We start from the raw sequence: 23,833 nt of genomic DNA, 5'->3' as shown, positions 1-23,833 counted from the left end.
AGAATTTCAGGACAGCCAGAGCAACACAGAGAAATCCCGTCTCAAAAAACCAAATTCAAATCAAACCAAACCAACGATGACGATGACGATGACGACGATGACGATGACGACGACGACGACGACGACGACGACGACGACGACGAAGAAGAAGAAGAAGAAGAAGAAGAAGAAGAAGAAGAAGAAGAAGAAGAAGAAGAAGAAGAAGAAGAAGAAATGAACTAGAATAGGAACACTGCAAACCAAACCTACTGCCAATGGGGAAAGTGAAATTACATTATACATACTTTCCTGGAACTGAGACAGGCATGGATAAATACAGCATGTCTCCAAAGCGCAAAATAACGCAAAGACAGTAAAGTTTGACTAAATACAATCACATTTTCCCAGATGTTCTCCCACCAAGCCTAAAGCAGCGCTGTGAGATGCTAGCCTCAGTCAGGGGCAAGAGCAGTTGAGCCCGCCTGGTGATAGCAGGTCTGCCTTAGTTACAGCACACTTAATATCATCCTGATATTTGCAATTTCATATGGATGCTTCTGAAAGAAATAAAATCAGAGTCTGATTCTGGATGAATTTTTATGTTTTTTAGAACTAGTATAGAGTTCATATTCCAGGAACTATCCAGAAGGTTTATAAAGTACTGAGCTGTTTCCATGGGAACTGGTTGCCTTGCAGTGGAGAGATTGTTCACATAGTTCTTGTATCCCAGAGACCACACAAAGGGAAAAGAAGTAGCTGAATTTTGGATTTTCAGGGTCAGTACCAATAATAATTTGGGGTAGGGTTTCTATTCTTATAAGAATGTCAGATGGGAAGTTGGCATTAATATTTGAAAGTTACTTAATCTTAAATGTTTCCTTATTCTCTGGTCTGCCTAAGACCTTCAGGAAGCCAGCAATGCATTCTTTGGGGTACACTGGTGCTAAAGCAATACCCCAAATTCACTTCAAGCCATGCTATGACTTACAGACAACCTGATTGCAAACTTCTGTTGCTGAGGAACTCTTGGGGCAAAGATAGGGCCTTTGCAACCCCACGTGTGCAATGAGTGGCCATGGTCCCCCAGAAACTTCCTATATGCGGAGAGATGAGTGATTAACATCTAGTGGTGACATGCACACCCTCCATTCACATCATGCAGGGGTTATACACAGCTGGAAGCAGAGGGAGACTGCCATATGCATCCTGAAGTGGGCAGGAGTCTTCATTGGGCATCCTTCTTTAAAGAAATGAGTCAACTCTGCTGTGCTTCAGACACCATTCCTACTGGGGACACACACAATGGCATCCTTGTCACCTTTTGGAGCAACACTGACATTTGGCCAGGATATGAGGAGACAATGAGCAGGATTAGCACATGGTCTCACTCAGAGGGGAGGTCGGCCTACAAAGCCTACCCGTCTTAGGAGAAGACAGCACCACAGGGATGAACCCAGCTCTAGCTTTCTGATCTGTCCGGTGGGACCATAGTGAGGATTAATGAGAACATTTTGGTAATATTTTACGAAGGGCAAGGTTACACATCATAATTACTGATGCTATTTATCAGTATTACTAATATTAAAGTTTGGACAGTATCCCATTCTAGGCTGTGTGTGCTTGTGTGTGTGTACTGCATGGGGGGATGACTCACATCTGTCTTTACAAATGATGAAATGAGATCACTGAGGAATGTTTTAAATAGCACATACACCTTGAGCTTTGTTTAGAATCAAGCTAGCCACCTGGAGGTGTGCTATCCCACTTTGTTGATACACAAGAGGGATGGAAACCACATCCCACATGCATAAAAGGCAAACTTTTCTAAGCAGGGTCAGAATGGCAAACACCAGGTCTCCATCTCTTTGCCTCTATTTCTCCCTGTGGAGAATCAATCGAAGCACTTTGTAGATGCTGGGCCAACTCTACCACTGAGTTGTATCCTGGTCTTGGAAATACTTTCCTCTAAAAGTTACCTATGGTCTAAAGTAAAAAGAATTATTTAAACTATTATAATAAATAATTCAATCTCTATAATATTTCTCAAAGCCAATGTATAGGGTATGCATAATATTTAGTTTTCCCCCAAAGAATGTTGTCTTAGTTAAGGTTTTTCTTGTTGTGAAATGACACCATGATTACTGCATGTTTTGTTGACAAAAATATTTAATTGGGACTGAATGGCTTACTGTTTCAGAGGTTTAGTTTATTATCACTATGATGGGAAACAAGGCAGGGTGGAGGCAGACAGGGTACTGGGAGAGCTGCTACATCTTGATCCACAGTCAAAAGGAAGTGAACTGTATCACTGGGTGAGCCTGAGCATGTATGAGACCCCAAAACCCACCTCCACAGTGACACACTTCCCCCGACAAGGTCACACACCCTACTAGTGCCACCCCCTATGGGACTAGCACCCAAACAAATGAGTCTATGGAGACTATACCTATTTGAACCACCACAGGCCATCCCCTGGCCCCCAAATGTCTGCTGTCATAACATAATGCAAAATTCATTGAATCTAACTTCAAAAGTACCCATAGTCTATCACAATCTCAACAATCTTTAAAAGTCTAAAGTTCAAACTCACTTCCGAGAGTCACAGAATCCTTTAACTGTAATTCCCTATAAAATCAAAATCAAAACACAGATCACATACTTCCAACATATGACGGCACAGGACATACATTGCCATTCCAAAGTAGAGGAAGCTGATGATAACGAGGAAATGCTGGACCAAAACAAGACTGAAAACCAGGTGGGCAAACTCCAAATTCTGCATCTTTATGTCTGATGTCAAAATGTTCTCCAGCTCCTTTCAGCTTTGTTGACTGCAACACACTTCTTTCTTTTGGACTGGCTCCACTCCCTGTTAGCAGCTCTCCTCAGCAGCTATCCCACAGCTCTGGCATCTCCAACATCTTGGGGTCTCCAAGGAAATCTAGGCTTCATCTTCACAGCTTCATGCAATAGCCTCTCTGGGCCTCTGCACAGGGATGCCCCAGCTGCACGTCTGGCCTTAGTGGCTTTCCTTAGTTGTAGAGGGAGATTCTATAACCCTTTCTTCTATCATTGTCTTTAAAGCCAGAATCATACGGTTAAAGCTGCCAAGTTCTGCTGCTTGTTGGGGCTGGTACATGGCATCCTTGCTCAACTATACTTTCTGATTTCAATAATTTCCTTCCCTAGGCTGGCCTCAAACTCAGGGATCCACCTGTCTCTACCTTCTGAGTTCTGGGATTAAAGGTAGGCACCACCATACCCCGCTCCAAACTTTCCTTTGATTCCTTTTCACAGATTGGAGATTTAGCTGAGTAGGCTCTTGCCCTACGGTCACCACTTCTTTAATCCATTTCTTAATCTGTTTATCTCCTTAAACACAGGATTTAGCTCCGCTCTATCTCCTGGGGCTCCTTTCTCCTCAAATTGTACATTTCCTATTTTTCCTTTCTCAGCTTGCTCCTTTTCATTATAAATCTTCATTAGAGTTACCACTAATAACCTCATACCAGAATGCATACAAGTCTACTTGGAGATTTCCTTTGCCAATGAAATTAATCCAAATCTCTTCCCTTTAATCTCAGGCAGACTCTTTGGACAAGGACAAAAAGTTGCCACATTCTTCATCAAAATATCACAAAAATGATCACTAGGCAACATAGTAAAATTCTTCTTCTCTGAAACCTCTTGAGCTAGGCCCCTGCAGTTCAAATCGCCCTGGGCAACACTGTCTTCCATGCTCCTGCTGGCATGGCCCATGAAGCAGTGATTAAAGCTGTTTTCCTCACCCAAAGCACTAAAGTCCAAATTCCTCCAAACAAAAACATGGTCAGCCCTATCACGATACCCAAGTCTCAGTACCAACTTCTGTCTTAGTTAGGGTTACTATTGCTGTGAAGAGATACCATGACCACCACATATCTTATAAAGAAAAAGATTTAACTGGGTGGATTATCACCATGGCAGGAGGCAAGGTAGGATGGAGGCAGACAGGATGCTGAAGAGGTAGCTGAGAGTTCTACATCTTGATAGGCAGGCACAGGAAGTGAACTGTCACACTGGGTGTGACTTGAGCATATATGAGACCTCAAAGCCCACACCTACAGTGACACACTTCCTCCAACAAGACCACACCCACTCCAACAATATCTCTCAAAGTGCCAGTCCCTATAGGCCAAGAATTCCACATACATGAGTCTAAGGGGGCCATACCTAGTCTATGCAAGTATTGTTTTAAGTTGTCATTAACTTGAGTCTTCTTTTTGTTTGTGGTCTGTTTATCACAGGAAACTGAATTCTAAAGCAAAATCATAATATCTAATAGGAAAGAGTGAAAAAGGAAAGAAATGCCTTTCATTATTTAGCAGAAGGCCATGCCTGTGAGTTCAGATTCCACTGAGAGGGAAGTGCACCCAAGCCCTCATAAGTGAATCTAGTCATAAGACTGAGTTAGTGCGACATGAAGACACTATTTCAGAAGCACAACGGAAATCAGTCATCAGATAAAAATGTCAGCCATCTACCTTTAGATCCCCAATGCAAATGACAAGTTTAGGAAGCACCCCTACTTCCTCAGTACTGTGGTAATAAAAGCCTACACACAGCCAACCTTCAAGTGACCAAATACTTTATGACCCTATACTAACATCCACCCGCTCCAGAGGATGATGCAAGGAGGTGCCTGTGACGGGCAAGATTCAGACCCCACAGTAGATGTGAGATAAAAACCACTCAGCTATGAAGGTTTTTATTTCCTCTTCTCCTGTCCTTTGTGGGATCATTTGATTGTCATCCTAAAACTTCAGAGCCACGCCGAGAGTTTTTACTGCTGTCAGTGGAATATGCACGACACTGGTTTCTCCTGCTGTCAGAGGAAGTATTTATGCACACGAGAGTATAAAACTGCTGTAACAGCAAAACCCTGCAGATTTACAAGGGATCTTGGTTACAAGGCAGCTGATGAGCACAGTCCTTGCAAGCCCTCTAACCCAAAGGCCAGGGTTAGAAGAAAACTGACCTCAATAATTTTAGGACAAAATACTGCTTCAGCTTCACCCTGATGCTCCTTCCCCTTACTGCCACCAAGCATGAAGGCATTCTTCAAGATGATGTAAGTTGCACACAGTTTCCAGGGCACACTCTCAGCCAGCAATCATAAACCTTCCTGAAGTTTGGAAGTGAGAAAACTATCACAGGGTTTATCACACTAAGCATCCATACTGACAGCATCCTGCAACAAGAAACATATACAATCTCTGAACTCAAACCTCTCCCAGAAATGAAAGGAACATAGATAACCTTTTATAGTAAGAAAATGGAATTCACAGTTCAGAATTTTACTATGAAAGATGAACTATCTTGTCTAGAAATATTATTTTATTGGATTATAAGCTAGGTATACGACTTAAAACACCATTCAGAATGGGCAGTTTATCAAATTCATCAAATAATGTTGACAGTTGAGGAGTACTGGGTGGAAACAAGATGTTTTATATAGACTGGGTGCACACATACATGCAATAAAGTGATATTTAATGGATTAACTAAACTATGATCATTCCTTAAATTTATTTATAATCTGAGGATATTAGAATGGGGTAAATTTTGATATAACCTGTGCATTATTTAAAATATATAAAGCTTCCTTTAATTCCATTTTATCAGCATTTATTTGACATCCCTCTAAGCCACCCAAGGTACTGGGGACTGAGTACTAGACGTTAGGAAATGTTACCTCTCGACAAGTTTTTTGACCTTAGCCAATTATTATAATTTTGGGGGAACTGCAAATTAATTTTATAAACCATATCATAATGACAATTGTCTCATGCCTGCATTAGTTTCACTGATTTTTTTTCCTTTTTGTTGGCCCCTTGAGAGCTTAGGACGCAACGACTTAGTGATCAGTGACTTCAAAGTGGTTTTGTTGTTGATGACGCTGTGGTTTTTCTGTTTCGTTTTTCTGTATAAGGCTTCTCTAGAGCAGCAGCTCTCATCCTGTGAATCCCAACCCCTTTGGGGGTCACATATCAGATCTCCTGCATATCCAATACTTATATTACAATTCGTAATGGTAAGAAAGTTATGGTTATGAAGTAGCAATGAAATCATTTTAGGGTTGGGGTCACCACCATGCGAGGAACTGTATTATAAAGGTCTCAGCACTGGGAAGGCTGAGAACCACTGCTCTAGAGCATAGATGACATGGAAAGTCAGCATGTAAGACAGACTGATGCAGAGCTGGAGAATCCTGAATTCTTTCCTGGAATCCCCTAAGACTCCACTCCAGGCATCTGTAGCATGTCATTCACCTGTACTATCGAGAAGCAGGTGCAACCCTGGAACTTTGATGAGCAGGGAGAAAGATGGACTTGCATCTCAGGTTTCCTTCTATGACCCACACCACTCTAGAGGAGACCTTTCCCTGTGTGTGCACTGCCTCATCTACAAGGCTGAGGTGACAATTACCCATACCTTGCCACTCAAGGCTATTGAGAGGGCTCTGTAAATGTACAAGCCTACGAACAAGGCACATCGCAGCAGTGGCTGCAGTCCTGGCAGTCTCAGACCAGTCAGCTGGACTTCAGAAAGCTAGACAGCTCTGCCACGGACCTTGAGGACATGAACACGATCTCTCTGAGAACATATGACAACCATGCCTAAAGTGGGAGTGATGATCGGCACACTGGCTTTTGTTTCTGTCCTGTGTTGGCATACAGTATCAAAGGTTCAGTTCATGAACAATTCCCACAGTGTTTTAAGCATCGATGACACAGTTTACCAAAGTATCTGGATCCCATGGCAATAGTACAGCCCTTAATGGCGTACCCCCCTAACACTGGGCTCCCCTTCCTAAAGGCTCCATCAGCCTCCAGCCCATCACAGCCTGGGGAGCACAACTTCAGTCTGTGGGTCCTTAAAATTTAAATCAGAGCATTTCACATCCAAACTATGGCAGTGGATATCTGCAACAACTTTTTTGGTTCAGAAAAACCTTCCTGAAATCTAATCTTACTGAACAATTATGGGTTCCAAATCAGAGGAAAATGCTTACCTCCAGGAGCTGGGAAGCTGCAGAGATCAGGAACCATTGCTCTGCTGCTTGGTGACAAGGTGACAAGAGACAGGTCTGGCACCAAACAAGGTGTGCTGAAACCTTAAATTCTGCCTGTTGATTACCCAGTTATGGATGGCTATTGTCAGAATTAAGTGAGCAAGTACACATTACCAGCTCTCGACCATGACCAGCCCCTGGGAACTGCCAATGGAGGCAAAGCAAAACAAACTCTATAACTGTTCCTGCCATACCCTGTAAGCCACTGACACCTGAGTAATTCATCTAGTAACATCCCTTTCTCCATACTGGGAAACACACAAGTCCTGACATAGTCTCTTAAGGAACCCCAGTCCACCATGGCAAATGCAGGGCTAAAGGCCAGAGGTGGTAGCTGTAAAGTATGTCACTCACCCTGGCAGTGCCACGCAAGTTTCTAACAACCGTGACATCCTCTATGGGATTTCTTAAGTGCACAGTGGTCCTACTGATCTATGAGGCCAAATGCCAATGAAGAGGTGACTTATTAGTCTGAACTATAACAACACTTGTGATCGCTATTTTGGGTTGTCAACTTGACTACATCTGGAATTAACTAAAACCTCAAAAATGACTGGGGAGGCCTCTGAGGATTTATTTTTCCTCAACTGAATCATTCGAAGTGGGAAGATCCACTTCTAATTCTGATCTTTGTGGTGGGAAGAAACACCTTTAATCCAGATCCTGTGAGCTGGGAAGACTCCCTTTTAACCTGGGTCACACCTACTGCTGGAAGCCTATATAAAGGACATGGAGGAGTATCTCTCTCTTTGTCTCTCTCTGTTTCTCTCTCCCCACCCTGCCTACTTCTTCCCACCCTCACTAGCAAGTCCATTCCCTCACTGGCACTAGGGCCCACTTTTGGGGGGATTCTGATATATACTGGAGACCAGCTGAGAGATCCAGCCTCATGGACTGAATACCTACTGGATTCTTGCATCTTCTGTACCTGGGCAGCCATTGTTGAATTAGCTGGACTATAAGCCTGTAAGCCATTCTAATAAAGCCCCTTTGTGTGTGTGTGTGTGTGTGTGTGTGTGTGTGTGTGTGTGTGTGTGTGAGAGAGAGAGAGAGAGAGAGAGAGAGAGAGAGAGAGAGAGAGAGAGAGAGAGAGAGAGAGAGAGAGATTTATTGTATAAGTTCTGTTACTCCAGAGCACCCTGATTAATACAATACTTCAAAGCCAGGTTTCGACAGTCTTAAAAGTAACTGTACCGAGATTACAAATACTTGCCACTTTACAGCAGAAATCTATGAATTTGCAATCATAGGCCATTTCTTTGCCTGAGCTTAATTTATTTATTCAGAGTTCTGCAGATTGTAAGCTGAATGACAAAAATTAGGTTACATGGTAAAAAAAATAAATAAATAAAAGTGAGAACTTACTGTCTGCATTAGATGTAGTAATTCTTGTCCAACAATAGATAGAATTATAAATTCATAAATTATTTAATATTTTTGCTATTCCCAATATACTTGGAGCTTAAGTAACTTGTGAAAGGTCTTCCTAAAAGATTAATGATGCAAAATCACTTCGACTTTTTTCTACAATTTTGTGAACTTTTGAAGTATTGGGATTTTCTTGTTCTTATTCATAAAAGTTAAGTTGTATTCTCTTGATACCTAATCCACGTTTAATTATGCAGCTAATAAAATATTTATTAAGTAAAAAAAAAAAAAAAGTAACTGTACCAACCAGGTCCAAGTGTCAATCACCATAGAGCACTCAAAAACACAACTGTGCATTTAAATTAATAAGGTGCATAGCAAACACACATAACAAGTATCATTCCAAGGTGCAATGGGAAATCCCAATATGCTAGAAATTTGGTAAAAATGTCTTCAAGTGATCTCTTAATTTCCCATTGGTTAAAGCAGATTTAAAGTGGCATGCTCAAATCATATCTTTTACTCAAATGCTTAGTAACCAAAGGCTGCTAAAAATAAGAATGCTCTCAAAGGCTGTAACTGAGGCAGGACACTTTGGCCTGACACTTGTTGGCTGCCCTTAAGAGGGCCAGCGATCCCATTATAAAAATGATGCTATAGACAGATGAGGTAGGTACACTGGAGTGGGTGCTACTGAATTTGAGTGGCCAGTGCCCAGGGACAGCAGCTGGGATAAGCCATTGCTGGAGAACCCAGCAGCAGGCCGTATCATGGACATGGCTACTGGAGGGGTAGAAGAGTCTTCAAATAGTTAATAGATAGAGAAATGTGCCCAGACAGTTCCTCAAACCTCCTAAAATCAAATGTGCAGCCCCCCTTGGTCATGAGGAAAACTTACACATTTTTCTAAATTGTAAGATGATTATAAAAGTCACATATCAGTTTTCTAAAATTCTCATTGCTTAAGTGAAGGGCCATCACCCTCTCTTCCCAAATAAAAGTACGTTTTTAAATTAAAGAAATACACCATCAATTGTTGAACTAGAAGCGTATCTTTCATGCCTGTTTTAAGAATCTCCATTTAATGAGCGGTGTAGCCAGCACTGGACACATGAAGTGTGAGTTTACATGCAACTGGAAGCCAAGAGGAGGTGTGAACAGTGGGGAAGGCCATGTTTGAGCTTTGATGTGTGTACTTTTGAGATAGACCTCTCCCAGTCTGCAGTTAGAAGGCAACTCATAAAGAATCCAGTCTGAATGGTGAGACCTTTGTACCCAAAGGAAATAGCCAATTGGAGCTAAAATTCTCAACTCTAAAAGAGCTGGACTCTAAACAAAAGTATAGAATTCAGTTGAGTCTGGATCCTAAGAGTCTGCCCACCGTCTCCCACTTTCAGTGCTGGGATCGATCCCAGAGTCCTGAAAATACTAGACAGGCAGTCCCAAGCCTTGCAAAGAACATTGTCACTGACACTTGGGCTTTGGTTGCTGTGGCATTTGACTCATCCAAAGTTTAACCTCAAGTCCTATAAATAGATTTTATTTTAAAATCAATTTGGTTGTATGCATTTGGAGTATACAACATGAGGTTATAAGACAGTGACTGTCCAGGACCAAATAGACCAATCTATCATCTTACAGTTACTAGTTTTTTATTTTTTTCTTCCTGTGGGTAGGGTACCTAAAACAGACTTAAGTTAGCTAAATTCTTGGATGATATACTATAACGAACATATGGATAACAATCTATAAATAACATGAGCTTTCTGATATCTTTTGTTTTTCCTTTTTATTTCTGACCTCACTGTTTCCATTTCTTGCTGCACCCATGGACTGGGTGACCCCCTTTCACTGACATCTCAGGGCTGGCATGTGAGCCCCAGCTGCTGAATTTGACTCAAGCTGCTGCTGTCAGAGAGATAGAGAGAGGCAGCTGAGAAACACTAGCCCCTCTTCCTGTGTAAGTCCTACTGCAGTCCCAAACATCTGAAATCCTCTCTACTGAGCCAGATGTGCAGATCCAGAGTAAAAACCAGCTTGTTACTTGTAATGTGTTTATCAGCTACCAGAACGCTGCAGAGAAAATGAGCTACACTGTCAGAGGGGTCTTGATCAGTACCTGTTAGGAACTCACGGACTAACGGACTAGGCCTGAGTGAGCAGAATGCTGCCTTGAGCAGGTCCGAATGTCCTCAGGAGGGAAATCTGAAGTGGAACTTTCCTCAGAGGGCCTGACTCAGGCTCAGGTATACTTGCAGCTTTCTCTGCTGTCAGGGGTCTCTGTGACTTCCAGAGGAAATAATGTTGCTACCACCAGTTGCGCTTGCTGTATCAGGTCCATTAAGATGCCACTCTAGTATGGCCATTTAAGAAGTGACATCAACTCTCCTTCTGCACTACTGAATAAAGTTTCCATTTCCAGAAGAACTTGCGAGCTGCAAATGCAAACTGCTTCCACCCACTTCAGCAGGCTGATATGTCCATAGGACTCTGTGATGCTGGAGGATTCAAAAGATGCTAGGGCTTTTAGTCAAACCCACAGGGTGAGAAGAAAGTCACGATTGCCCCACTGCGTTCTCTCAGGTTTTTGAGTCAATGTCTATAGTTTTAATGGAAAGTTTTGAGAGGATTTTTATCATGGAATTTGAGAAGAAACACACAGATGCTTGAAGAAAGTACTGATTTCAGTGTCACCTTTACAGACAGTTCTACAGCTTGAATGTGATACAGGTGCCATGCCTTTGGTCTTCGAAAACCATGAGCTAAATAGACTTTTCCATACTTTATAAGTAGCCTGTCTCAGGGACTGCTATAAACAGAAAGCTGCCCAATAAGCACATTTTATGATAAGTTGCAAAGACATTCGTTATATAAATTACAGACTTTCTGGATGGTCAAGTATTCGTAGATTCTGATAACACACAGGAACAAGTACATGTGCTGGCACATGTTTACACACACGCACACATGCATGCATATACACATGCGCGTGCGCGAGCGCGCGCACACACACACACACACACACACACACACACACACACACACACACACACACACGAAGCCAACCCTAAACTTCCCTGAGCCAGGCATGCAGAGAACAGAGAAATTGCAGACAGTGACTTGGGATAAGACTGGAGATGTTAGATAAGCACTGGCTCTGTAATTTTAATTTATCAATGCATAGGTAACTCTGCTGAATAAGTTAGGAACAGAGAAAAAAGATGATAAAAATTTCCAATCAATTATTGAGCTGGTCTGAGAATATAGGCACAGGTCTAAGTCAGTGACAGTGTTTTCTGGGAAGGAAGATGGTCACAGCACAGGCTGCCTCGGAGGAGGGTCAGCAGGAGCTGATGGCTGAAGGGACATTGTGTGAAGATCAGAATGAGCCTCTTTCTTCTCGAGAGGGGGCTTCCTCACTGACTGCCAAGGAAAAGTTGCCTGTCTGGTCAAGGATGGAATGAGAATGTGGCTTTGGATGTGTCCTCCAGAGGCAGAGCCACTATCTTCGCTTCTTTTACTGTTGTTCTGATGAAATTACCCTGACAAAAGCAAGTTAAGGAGAGAGGATTGATTCTGCCTCAGAGTGGGGGGACTGGGGCTGGAAATAGCTTGTCATACAGCACCCGCTCGAGCAGACGGCTATGAATGCATGCCACTGCTCAGTGCACCTTCTCTAGTTTACATCCGCCTGCGTCCCCTGCCTAGCGGATGGTCTGACAGCTATGATGGCTCGTCTCACATCAATCATCCTCACGAAGAAAATCCCTTCCAGACGTGCACACCCCACCTGCCAGGTGATTCTAGATGCTGGCACGGAAGAGCTAACATGTAAGCATTTCAAGACTGTGCATAAAGAGTATAAAGGGCAGGCGTAGGAACGGCGGAGTCTCCTCCACCGACCCAGAGGAAGACTTTCCCAAAGACAACAAAATACAGCGAGAACTACTTTCAGGCTTTCTGTCACACCTTCAAGAATGGATTTGTTTATTTTTAAAGCAACTTTTTTTTATTTTTTAAAAAACTGAGTTTTTAATATATTTTCATCTTCTGTTGTCATGGAAAGAGAAAGCCCAGAGTGGGGAGGATACTTGCCAACCATGTGGTCCTCTGCACATCTCAGTATACAGAACATTCTTCTACTCCACACTGAGAAATGCCAATAGACACTTCAGAGTTTTGGAAAAAACAAGAAGCATTGCATTCCTTTGGACCACTGCAGCCACCATACCTGCCCTCTTCAGAGTCTCACCCACTAGTCCTCAACTCTATAGTCAATTCCTTCCCTTTCATAAACACGTGGAATCATTCCAATAGCAAACTGGATAGTCCTATTTCTCTGGAACCTTCCCGTCCTGTTCTCTTCATTGCACAAATGGCCACAACCAACTTGTCAGCGGAATTAATCGTTCCTTTGCTGTAGAGAGATCAACTGGTGTCAAGGTCACGGAGGTTTGACGTTGGAGCCCTGGGTTTAATCACAAGGTTGCCCTTTGGTCTGAGGTTTAACCTCTTTGATCCCTGCTACAGCATGAATTGGATGTTTGATGCTCTCCATAGGCCTGCGTGTCAAAGGCCTGATTCCCAGGGGACGGCACTGGGCAGTGATATGCCCGGTGAAGGCATTAGAGGAGTGACTTTCAGGGGACTGCAGGAAGCCACCCTCTTCTTCCTCTTGTGCTTCTTAGTCATAAGGGGCCCATATTGCTGTGCCATGTGCTCCTCTTCATTACCAAATGATGCTCTCACCTAAAATAATGGGTCTGCGATCACAGACCAGAACCGCCTCACTGTGAGCCAAAGTAAACCTTTTCTCTGTATATTAATTACTCCAGGTATTTTACTATATCGTCGAGAAGCTAGTGAACATAGTCCTACCTCCCTCATCTACATACTAATATTCTTCAGCTTTCTTCTTCTTCTTCATTTTTTTTTTTGTTGTTGTTTTGTTTTTATTCTTTGGTTTTTAAAGACAGGGTTTCTCTGTATAACACTACTGGCTGTCCTAGAACTCGCTCTGTAAACCAGGCTGGCCTCAAATTCAGAGATCTGCCTGCCTCTGCCTCTGGCGTGTTGGGATTACAGGTGTGCACCACCACCCCTCCTAGGACTTTATTTTCAGGGCCTGTGTGATGGACAGAAGTGGTATGAGTCACCTCCAGCACAGTGCTCACATCTACATTACCGGCTCAAATGTAGCCTGGCCTTCCTTGCTGTAGATTCCTGCGAACGATCTAGTGACTACTGATCATGACAGTGATCACCATCTGTCTCTATGGAGACAGCCCCTGAGTGACTAACAACTACGCATACAAGGCAACAGAATTAGTCTTTTACTTGATTTAAAGGGCATTTTAAATGTGCCAAATATCTTAATTAATAACTTAGTAATTATAATCAACTATCCTTAAACTTCACAAGAAATGTATGTTAAATCCTTAAAATTAGAGTTACATTTTCTGTTCTGGGCAGGCGAGTTTTTTTTTTTTTTTTTTTTTGTTTTGTTTTTTTTTAAAGCACAGACTATCTGCCGTCATCTCTTACAGAAACCTCTCCAGAACAAACATCTAAAACCCCAACTGCTTTTCCAAGAGAATGGCCTATCTGTTCCCTCCTGTTAAACAGCTCTGGCTGGCCCAAAGGCACAGAGTCTCATTACAGTTGCTGACCTGCCCTAGTTCCTGAGGAGACCTTACTCAAGGTCAGCTGAGAGGGCCCAAGGGGAGCCCCACCTGACTTTGCCAGGGGACCTGAGCTCTGAGTCATTCTCTTGGCAAAGAGCTGTTCTGGGAAGAGAAAAGCCAGTGGTGCCAGTGCGGTGCCGATGTGAAAGGAAGCTGAGTCACGGCAGGGGACACAGGGCTCTTTATGGAGGATCCAGAAAAATAAAGGTGTTTGCGGGGTTGGGGGGGGGACTAGCATGACTTTTGAGTCAGGGGAACTTAATACCGAAGTGTGCAAGGGCTGTGTTCACTCCCGGTGACTTATCAAGCTTTTAGTAGGCACCATATGAAAGGATTACGATCTACCCCACAGAAGTTTTTAAAAAGTTAATTCTCAAGGAAAAATTGACTTTATCAGTTACTCAAATATGACTAAGATAGCAAGAAACTAAACACAAAGGGGCCTTTAATCCTGTTTCCTGAAAGTGGCCTCAGGAGGGCCTCTCAGTAACTGGCGCCCTCATCAATTTTAAAATGTCTTAGGTCGCATGTTCAGGGGTTCTCATGTTCTGAAATAATTAAACTAAAAAAAAATGAAGAAAAGAGCTTAATAAGATCATTTTATATCCTATTATTTCATGACTTCACCCCTCCCCCACCGTTTTAGTTTCTACGAACAAGGAGTCATTTCAAACACCCAGTGAGCACTGTACAACAATGTCATCCTAAACGCACCATTGAGAACAATGGAAAACACTAGTGCCATGGCTACCTATGTACCCGTTACGCTGCTAACCCACAGTGCATGTGCTCAGGCAGGAATGAAGGCCAGTGATACAGAGGCGCAATAAAGAATAGGTAGGTAAAAGTCAAGGGTAAGAGAAAACTTATGCTTCTTATATATCTTGCAGCGCTTAAGAAAAAATAAGATCGCGTGCCATTTATGAGAAAACTGCAAATGGTTATGAAGAAGAACTCTAAGTAATTGTTACACACTGATCTGACCCTCTCGGAATTGACCAGAGGCAGGGCTAAGATCTGGTGCCTATAGCCCAGCTGATATGCGATGTGCCACACAGTTGAATCTTTGTAACCATACGAACACAGAATTGAGCTGAGTCGCTCTGATAACGGGCTGCATAATGGCCTGGGCTGGGAAGGTAACTGAAGAATAGGCCAGGGCTGCGGTTTGATTGATCTGTGCCATCTATCTGGTCCTCTCTATCTCAGTGCCTGGGATGGAATTCAGACTCTGTCTAGGCACTCCGGTTCTCAGGATGGCCTTCAGAGCTCCCACACCAGCTCCAAGGGTCCACTCCGCCTCACCTCATGCCCCATCTCAGACAGTCCACTTCTCACTAAGGGACAAAGATGCTCACTTTGTAGACTGTTTCCAAATCCAGGCAATAAATGGAGTGTTCTGAATACCTGGGAGGTTAGTGATGAGCACTCTTGCACATAGCAATTGTAATTATTAGCACATATGCAGGCAAGGGTGAGAAACCTGGGTGGTGGTGTCTTGGTCCTGATGGGCTTATTTGTTTATTTAGTGACTGAGAGCAAAAATACCTGAAACCCCAGGCTCTTTGTCTTAATAGAACAGTGACACAGGTTTCAGAGACAATCAATATCTTCTACTTAGAAAGGATCAAAGCAAAGTCATACACTTACCGAAAAGGCAATGAGTATTTTATGGAATGCAGGCAAAGGCAAGGAAAGCCTTCCTTGCTTAAAGTGCACTCTGCAGCAGGAAATATCTGAAAAACACAGGAAGAGAGGGCTATTAGTGTTTTTTATTTGGCAATAATAGGGAGATTATTAAACATATTTAGCACTGTAAAATGGTAATCCATTAAAAATCCGACTATATATATATATATATATATATTGATTTTTTTGAGCTATACATTTTTCTCTGCTCCCCTCCCTTCCTTACCTCTCCCCTTCAACCCTCTCCCATGGTCCCCATGCTCCCAATTTACTCAGGAGATCTTCGACAATAGATATTTAAATACTAGACAGTAGACATGGAAGTAACACAAATGCATTATTTTTTTTTTTTGTATTTTATTTATAAGGTGCCTCTACACTTCAACTCCTGCTTTCATTTCGTTTTTAGAAGAGAATTTAACCACAAGGACAATCGTACAGAAAGTACCAGGCAAAGTGAAGTTAGAGAAATCGCAGAAACACAACCTCAGTGCTGGCTGGTGCTCACCATGCCAGAGCAGGAGACCCAGGCACATTCAGGGGAGAGTCTGGGTAAGAAGCCCTCAGCAGGCTGGAGCAGAGATCCCGGTTGCCACAGGCCTTTCCCACTACAGCTAATTTCCTTGTTCATTTTCTCATTCATGTATTAACTCCTTCAGCAGGTCCTGACTGAACATTTTCTAGGAGTCAAGTGCTGTTCAAGGCTCTGGGGGTTTAAGACAAAAATCTGACCTGATGGAATTTACAACCCAAAGAGGAGTGACTGGGGAGGAAAAACAAAACAAAAAGCAGATACCGCCTCAGAAAGTCCTGCTGAGCTGTGGCCACTAACTAATCAAAGACCCTGGGGAAGCAGGTTCTCAGAAGAGGGGGGAAAAAAAAAGCCAAGGAAGGCCCAGGGGCCACCCAGCCTTGCTGAGCCAGGAATCCGAAAGATCAAAGGGAGAGGGGACATGAGATGGCAGGTGAGTGACCAGTGTAAGCACTAAGTACTGGGCAGGGACAGGAAGCTGGTGACAGGTAGAACCTTGGAGAATAGCTACTGAGAAGGCAGGCTGGGAAGGAGCAATGAGACACACCAGGCCTAAGAAGAGAGGGGCTTGCCCAGGTCATCCTCCCAGAGCACTGCTGGCTGCCCAGGCCAGTGCTGACGAGGCTCCCAGACTGGAGGCCACAGGGAAGGTAAACATGATACCCACTTTCATGTAGAAATTTTACACATGTTAAGATAATACAAGTAGCAAAAATACTTGACCTCTAAAGTGACCCTCCCTTACCAATTCATCAAGACTGAAAGGACATCTAAAGTTAAAGCACATGGCATTTTCAGAAATTAATTTTTATGAGTGCCAGAGAAGCAGGTGCCGTGGTCACGGGCACAACAGAGTGCTACAGTCCATGACCAGGTTTTAGAGGCTGGTCTTTACTGCGTCTCTAGAGAATAAGAGACAAACTAAGAGTCTACTGGCATCCGAGAGCAGAGAGGGTACTTTGTGGCACTGTGAACAAACCCCAAACTCATCCCTGAATGACTCAGAATACAGCAGTCATAACAGCGTCTTTGTGATGTTTCCTAGGTCATTTTCAGATTAGCGGATACACTCTTGAAAATTTCACGTCTACCGTGATACAGAGGCATTAACGATAACACTTTTTCCAGGCAGCAATCGCACGTAGATTCCGAGACTTCACAGAGTAGTAAACGATAGTTTACATTTGTTAAGCGTCTAAAATAAGACATGGTGATGCTTCCAAATCCACAACTGACTACACACAGGAGGCTACACACATGCCTCCCTGGCATGGGCAGCAGATGCGCTCTACAGAGGAGGAAGCTGCATCTCTCCTGTTTCCAAGGCCCTCTTCCCTTCCTCCCAGAGACCGGGCCGGCCACACTGGCATCACCAGACCGAGCACAGGTCTGCTCCTGTGCTCCTGCTCGTAGGTATATAGGTTCTGCTCCTCAGAAAACATTCTTGCAGCAGGGGACTAGGGTTTTCATCTTCTCAAAAACAGCTAACAGGGCCAAGCTCATGGTAAATGCCTTTCACTGCTGCGTAAAATAACGAAAGAAGAATAAAGCTATTCGGAGTCTTATCAGATCCAGGCAGCTTCAAAAGGGTGAACCCTGAAATAGTCATCCACTGCAAAAGGCAACTCTCCCGTTCTTTTGGACTCACAGGGACCTGAGTGGCCAGTCACAAGCCACTGACCGTCCTGCCCTGGAACCCGGCATCCAGCAGCCTGCACTTCCCATTGCCCTTCTCTTTGACCGTTAGTTTTTCAGAACTTGCTCAGCCCTGCTGTCTTGTGGTATCTATGCTTTCTGCGTCCCAAGCTGGCTCCCTCACCTGTCACTGTAAGCCTCCAGAAGAAAAAGAGAAAGTATCAAATATGGGAACTGTTTTATCTGGTTTTGGTTTTGAGAAACTAGGAATTGGACCCAGGGCCTCTCTCATAAACTCGACCAAGTGAGCTACGCCTCAGCGTTCTAAAAATGCTTTAATCCTGAAAACACTGTATTTCACGCTCACACTGACTGACATTGATTGGTCAGAATTATTACTTTCCTTTCAAGAGCTAGAGAATTCGATGGAGACTGAACAAACTTTTAATGTGTCCCCCCCCCCCCCAAAAAAAATCCCTTTTCATTTTCTTTCTCAGGGATAGATTCTCTCTATCCCTGAGACAAAACAGAAGGTAAAAGTGCATGGTGTGTTACTGCAAAAACATGAAATTCTTTCCGTCCTGCTATTAAAAATATCTCCTAGTTCAGGTTAACTGGCATCATTGGCCATCAGCAGGCAACAATGTTTACACATTTACACTTAAGGATTTAAGAAATTCCTTAAGATATGGTGATTCTTGAAGAGCCAGGCTCAGCGCCACTCCCCCAGAACAGACCCCCCCTACTCCTAGCTTTTCAGGTAAAGCAGGCCTGGGTGCAGCTCACAGGAGGCACTCCCCTCCGCAGTTTACAGGGGACAGAGCTTCAGCAGTAAACAAGGGGAAGACATCCGCAATCTATTTTTAAGGTGGCCTCCTCAGAAAGGTAGTGAGTATTCCAGGAGACTAGGAGGGAAGGGGGTGGGCACAGCTCAGAGACCCTTGCCTAGCATGTGCTAGGCCCTGGGTTCGATCCCAACCCTGCATATGTAAATGGGGCAGTTACAGAACTGTATCAATTTATTCCTCCTTAGATGAGTGTCCAAACCTAAGTTTTAAAAGGCAGAAAGATTCTGTCTATGTCTGCAATAGGGGGAATGTCAGGCCAAAAATGATGAAGAGACAGAAGGGGTACCTGGACTTTTGAGAAAAAAAACCAAACCATCCTGACTGACACTGCCCTCCCTGAAGTGGCCAGGAGTGAACCAGGGTGGGCGCTGGCCACATGAAATTGATGGGGTTTGCACCGGGGTGTCACACGAAGTAGAATGGCTGTGTGTTCCTTTCACCATGCAGGGTGTCTCAAAGCTGAAAACATTGCCCCACCGCCTCAGGGCACAGAGACTGTAGGTCTATCACTACTCCAAGGTTCTCAGCCTTCAACACTGCATTACCACCCACTGAACTTCCACAGGGCTCCTGAGTTCCTCTCGGAACTGTTAGTCGAGTGAATGCTGACCCTGGATAATTTTTCTCTCCCAGGCAGACCTGGGAGTGAGGGCTTGGGCTGAGGCAGAGTTAGGGGGCTGCCAAAGATTCCATGGCGACCTGCTGGAAGCAGGACACAGACCTGGAGGACGGCAGTTATGGTACAGACTATATAAACCGCAGCCTCGGCTTTTCAGGAGCAGGAGACAGTCCCGGACAGTTTTCAGAATCTGCCTGTCTATCCGCTGATAGCAGACGCATGGTGGCCGCCAGCCAGCCCTGTGACTGGTGACTCAGGACACAAGTTTCTGTACAGTCTGCAGTCCGATAGCGAAGGACATCAGGTTTCAAGTTAAAGGACTCAAACGGAAGCAGGGGTTCTGAACCCATGACAGGGCCGGCTGGTTTTGAGGATTTTGGACCCTTGTTCTTGCTAACTCTTTTTTCCTTTATAGTAGGTTACCTCTATCACAGAATTTAAGATTCTTTATTGCCTTGTCTGGAAAATAAACCAGGTAGTCCTAAAGTGAAGCAAAAACGTTGAGCAGCGGTCAGAGTGGTAAGACCCCATCTCTCTACTGTGAGGTTTCAACAGCCAGAGTGGCACCCTTTAAACAAAACCTGGGGTCAAACACTTCCTCAGGCGTGGCTGGGAAACACCTGCGTGTGTCTATTTCGCAGAAGGTGTTCTGCTAACACTCCCTGTACTAAAGATGCTTCAATAAAACTACAGAAGGTAAGACAAAGAAAGCCATCCAAAATGAAGGCTGCACACATCTGTGAAGAAACAATAGCACAGTACTTCCCGGCTAAAAGCCAGATGACAAATCAGGAGCCTTTTGCCTTCTGCTAAGTAAAGTATGACCAGCAAAATTCTCCTTAATTTCAAATTATTCAGGAGTCAGGACTCAAAGTGAAGGCAACAGTCCTGACATGCACCAACAAAGACACCTACATGGAAGCTGCATCGGCTTTCCAGGACAGAAGAGAACCAATAAGAATCGCTCCCAGGCACATGCACCCTTGCATTCAGGTGAAAACAAAGCTCCTTCCTGGGCAGGCGAGCTGTCTACCACGCAAGCAGCCCGTGAGAATGTGTGTCAGTACGGAACCCAGGGGCAGACACAGCGTCCACAAAGCCCAAGCAGATGAGACAGACGACACTATAGCGAGCACGCTTCATTTCATGCATGGCTGTGTTCTCATAAGAGAGAGAAAGACTCAAGCAATTACCGTGAACTGAGACTCCTTCACTGACCTCCCCCTGCAGCTAGCTGCAAGGTCCTGATCCACGAGTTTCTGCAACAAAGAACACCTGCTCGGCCGGGTCGTATGCCTTCTTTGATACAACCACCCAAGCGCCTTGCCTCTGCTCGGCAAGAACACAGCACAGTGCCTCTGGATCTACAGCTCCAATGCAGCATACCGATTCTGTGGAAACCTATCAAGCGGGTGAACAGCAACGCCAGCCAATGAGGAGGAGGCACAGGCCGAGTCCAGCACATGCTCTCTGAGGCACAGGCTGTCGCCAGCACTGAGCAGGCTGCTAATCTAATTATAGCTAGTTTGCTAGCACAGGAGCTACTGGAGCAAGGCACAGGAGCAAATTAAATTTTAATAAATTAAACCCTACAGACACAATCATCTTGATTTGCTGTCATTTCAAGGATTAATGGTATCACCTCCTAAACCGTAAGTGATTTTTAAAGTGCATCCTTATTTACCCCCGATCTGAGAAACAAAGAGTGTTTAGATCAATACATAGTGCTACCTGCAGACTTATACTTAGACCCCAGCACTGAAGAACAATAATCAATTTGAAGACACAGACATATTAGCAAGACAGCTAGAAATTCCATGGCTCCCCTTATTTACCACGATTAGCAATTTGTTAATCAATTTCTCCTCAATATATTTAAAATGCCATGCAGATTTCCATCCATGGTGGAAACACCCTAATCGAGGCATCAAAGACTGCCCTCCTGACTATAATGATTAATAATTCGCAGTTCAAAGAGAAAAAGTGATCTCAAGTCATTGCAAAAGAAACAAACTAGATGAATTTGTCCATCACACAATTTACTTGGAGCCAAGTCCTGTGAGAGGCAGCCTGGTACAGAACAAAAATCACACCCTGTAACATAGCAGCAGGCTCCCTGGGCTTAAGTTCTAGATCTTTCATTTCCAAGTTATATGATCTTTTGCAAATATTTAAATGTCTTTGTGTCCCAGAAATAATCAAGGTATCGACTCAAAAAAATATTACCAGTGAATTCTAAGCACTTAGCACATGAGGTCAAAATTAAGTAATCTTTATGGATCTATTTGGTCTTCCTCCCTCCCTTCCTTCTTCTCTTTGCCTTCTTTCTTTTTTTCTTCCTCCCTCCCTCCCTGTATCAAGTTCCTAACCTCTTTACCCCTGTCCAGCGATAAATGAAGCGCAGGCAGGCTTCACAGAGCTATCCCAGGCACTCCCTGGAACTGGAAGTCATTCTCCTACTCTTGTGTGGATATGGAGCATTCTTGATTGTGCATGAATGAAACTAAAAGACATCTTTAGGACATTATAAACATAACTGTATTTCAGCAAGGATTTACAGTACAGATTATAAGATATCACAGAAGTGTTTAGGCTAATAATGAAAAATTAAATTTCAGATGACAAATTGACATGAAGAAGGGGAGAAAACTCAGCTAGTAGATGCACTGTTAGTTCTGAGATCCACCTCAGCACCAGGTTCCTTCTTCTTGACAGGTTCTATAGGTTAACAGCTAAGCAGGCCTGCCCATCTTTAATTCCTTGACAAGAGTATGCGCTACAAAGTCATGTTCCGCTCCAAGGATGCGGTGACAATCTCTTACTGCACACATTTCATTCTTTTGACTTTTAGCTAAAAATTGTTACAGAAAGCTGTCATGGTCCACAGGCATTGCAATTTGCTCGGATATTCCTGAGAAATTGTCAAGAGAAATAGGAAACAAACACTGACGAAGAACACAAGGTTCTTTGGAAAAAATAAACTCAGGTCCATACACCCATGAGTGAGTGAGAGAGACTCAGACAGGACGGCTGACATCACAACGAGCTGGAACTATAGGATGGAAAAACGTGCCAGAGAAAGTGGCTGCCACGTGTGCTTTGGTGAGACACCACCATGAGTGGCGATCAGAGCCCATCACAGCCATCACTGGGCGAACTCCAGAAGGAGTTCTAGGCTGGAGCCTTGGATTGAAGCACAGCTCCTCGTCGGCTGTGGGATACAGACTAGTAGCACTTGTAGGCATCTATCTAGGAAACATCTCGCAGTTTCCGCCTTCCTCTTCAGTTAACAGACTGCCCACTCAAAATAGGCACGGAAAAGCTGTTTGATTAATTTCTTCCACGCTTATTTTGTTGAAGACATTAAAAAGATAGGTTCCAAGAAAAGGAAGCAACTGTCCTTTCTTGGATGGTAACCTCCAGCACATTCAGACTGGATATTTGTTTGAACCAGAGTAACAATTCATCGGTATTCTTTCATACTCTGCGAGGGGAGCTGGGGTAATCTGTTACTTGTACATCTATGTATGCGCACGCGCGCGCGCACACACACACACACACACACACACACACACACGGGGATAACCAGCTGTGTTGATTTGAATCAATGTATCTTTGATTTAGAAACAGCATTCATTCACTGCGATTATTTTGAAGCACCAGTACCAGAGGAAGTCCTGATTCTGACATGATGTCCACCCGGATGAGGGAGGCGGCTACTGAGTGATGATGAACAAATGAGCACTCAGTAAACTGCAGTGCGATGCAGGAGTCTGAGGGAATCTGGGTAGCTAAAGAGCCAGCTGGTACTGGGGACCATTTCTCTGCTGCCGCCGGGGTGACAACTTGGGAGCTGGGAAGGCCCTGGGAGGCTGCAAAGTCTGCAAGAGGCAGCAGGAAGAGAACCAAGAAGAAACTGAAGCGGGAAAAGAGTGAGTGGCAGAAGCCCTCAGGAAGTGTGGATGATAACTGGATTCATTCATGTTAGATCTTCCCTTCTTAACAGTCCCATGACCCTTGCCTGTTTTCATTGCTTTTCTGCGTTCACTAGACACAAGCTAGAGTTAAGTCAACGAGGGGACAACGATCGAAAAGAATGCATCCCTAAGACTGGCCTGTAGGGCAGTTTGTGGAGTATTTTCTTAATTAGTGATTGATGTGGGAGGGCCCAGGCTATGGTGGATGGGCCACTCCTGGGCAGGTGGTCCTGGGGTGTATAAGGACACAGGCTGAGGAAGCCATCAAGAGAAAGCCAGTAAGCAGTGGTCTTCCAGAGCTCCTGCTTCCGTTCCTCCTAGCTATCCTACCTTGGCTTTCCTCAATGCTGCGGCCAAGATAAGTAAATAAGGCAAATTAACCTGTTTG

At 44.0% G+C, this 23,833-nt stretch overlaps 1 protein-coding gene across 2 annotated transcripts in view; it reads right to left on the bottom strand.

Moving 5' to 3' along the window:
* Window positions 1-23,833, bottom strand: part of Fam110b (family with sequence similarity 110 member B) — a 126,707-nt gene that overhangs the window by 46,455 nt on the left and 56,419 nt on the right. Inside the window, exons 1-2 of one of the 2 annotated variants that reach the window (XM_005362283.3) lie at window positions 20,662-20,849; window positions 15,796-15,881 (exon numbers count right to left, since the gene is read on the bottom strand). The gene's annotated coding sequence lies outside the window, so the exon portion shown is untranslated. Of the gene's footprint in view, window positions 1-15,795; window positions 15,882-20,661; window positions 20,850-23,833 lie in introns of those variants that run through there. The other variant, XM_026786733.1, reaches the window with a different exon arrangement.

Source organism: Microtus ochrogaster, linkage group LG5, assembly GCF_000317375.1.
Source record: "Microtus ochrogaster isolate Prairie Vole_2 linkage group LG5, MicOch1.0, whole genome shotgun sequence".
In the NCBI taxonomy this organism is placed as follows: domain Eukaryota; kingdom Metazoa; phylum Chordata; class Mammalia; order Rodentia; family Cricetidae; genus Microtus; species Microtus ochrogaster.
This window is presented reverse-complemented; position numbering and strand designations above follow the sequence as displayed.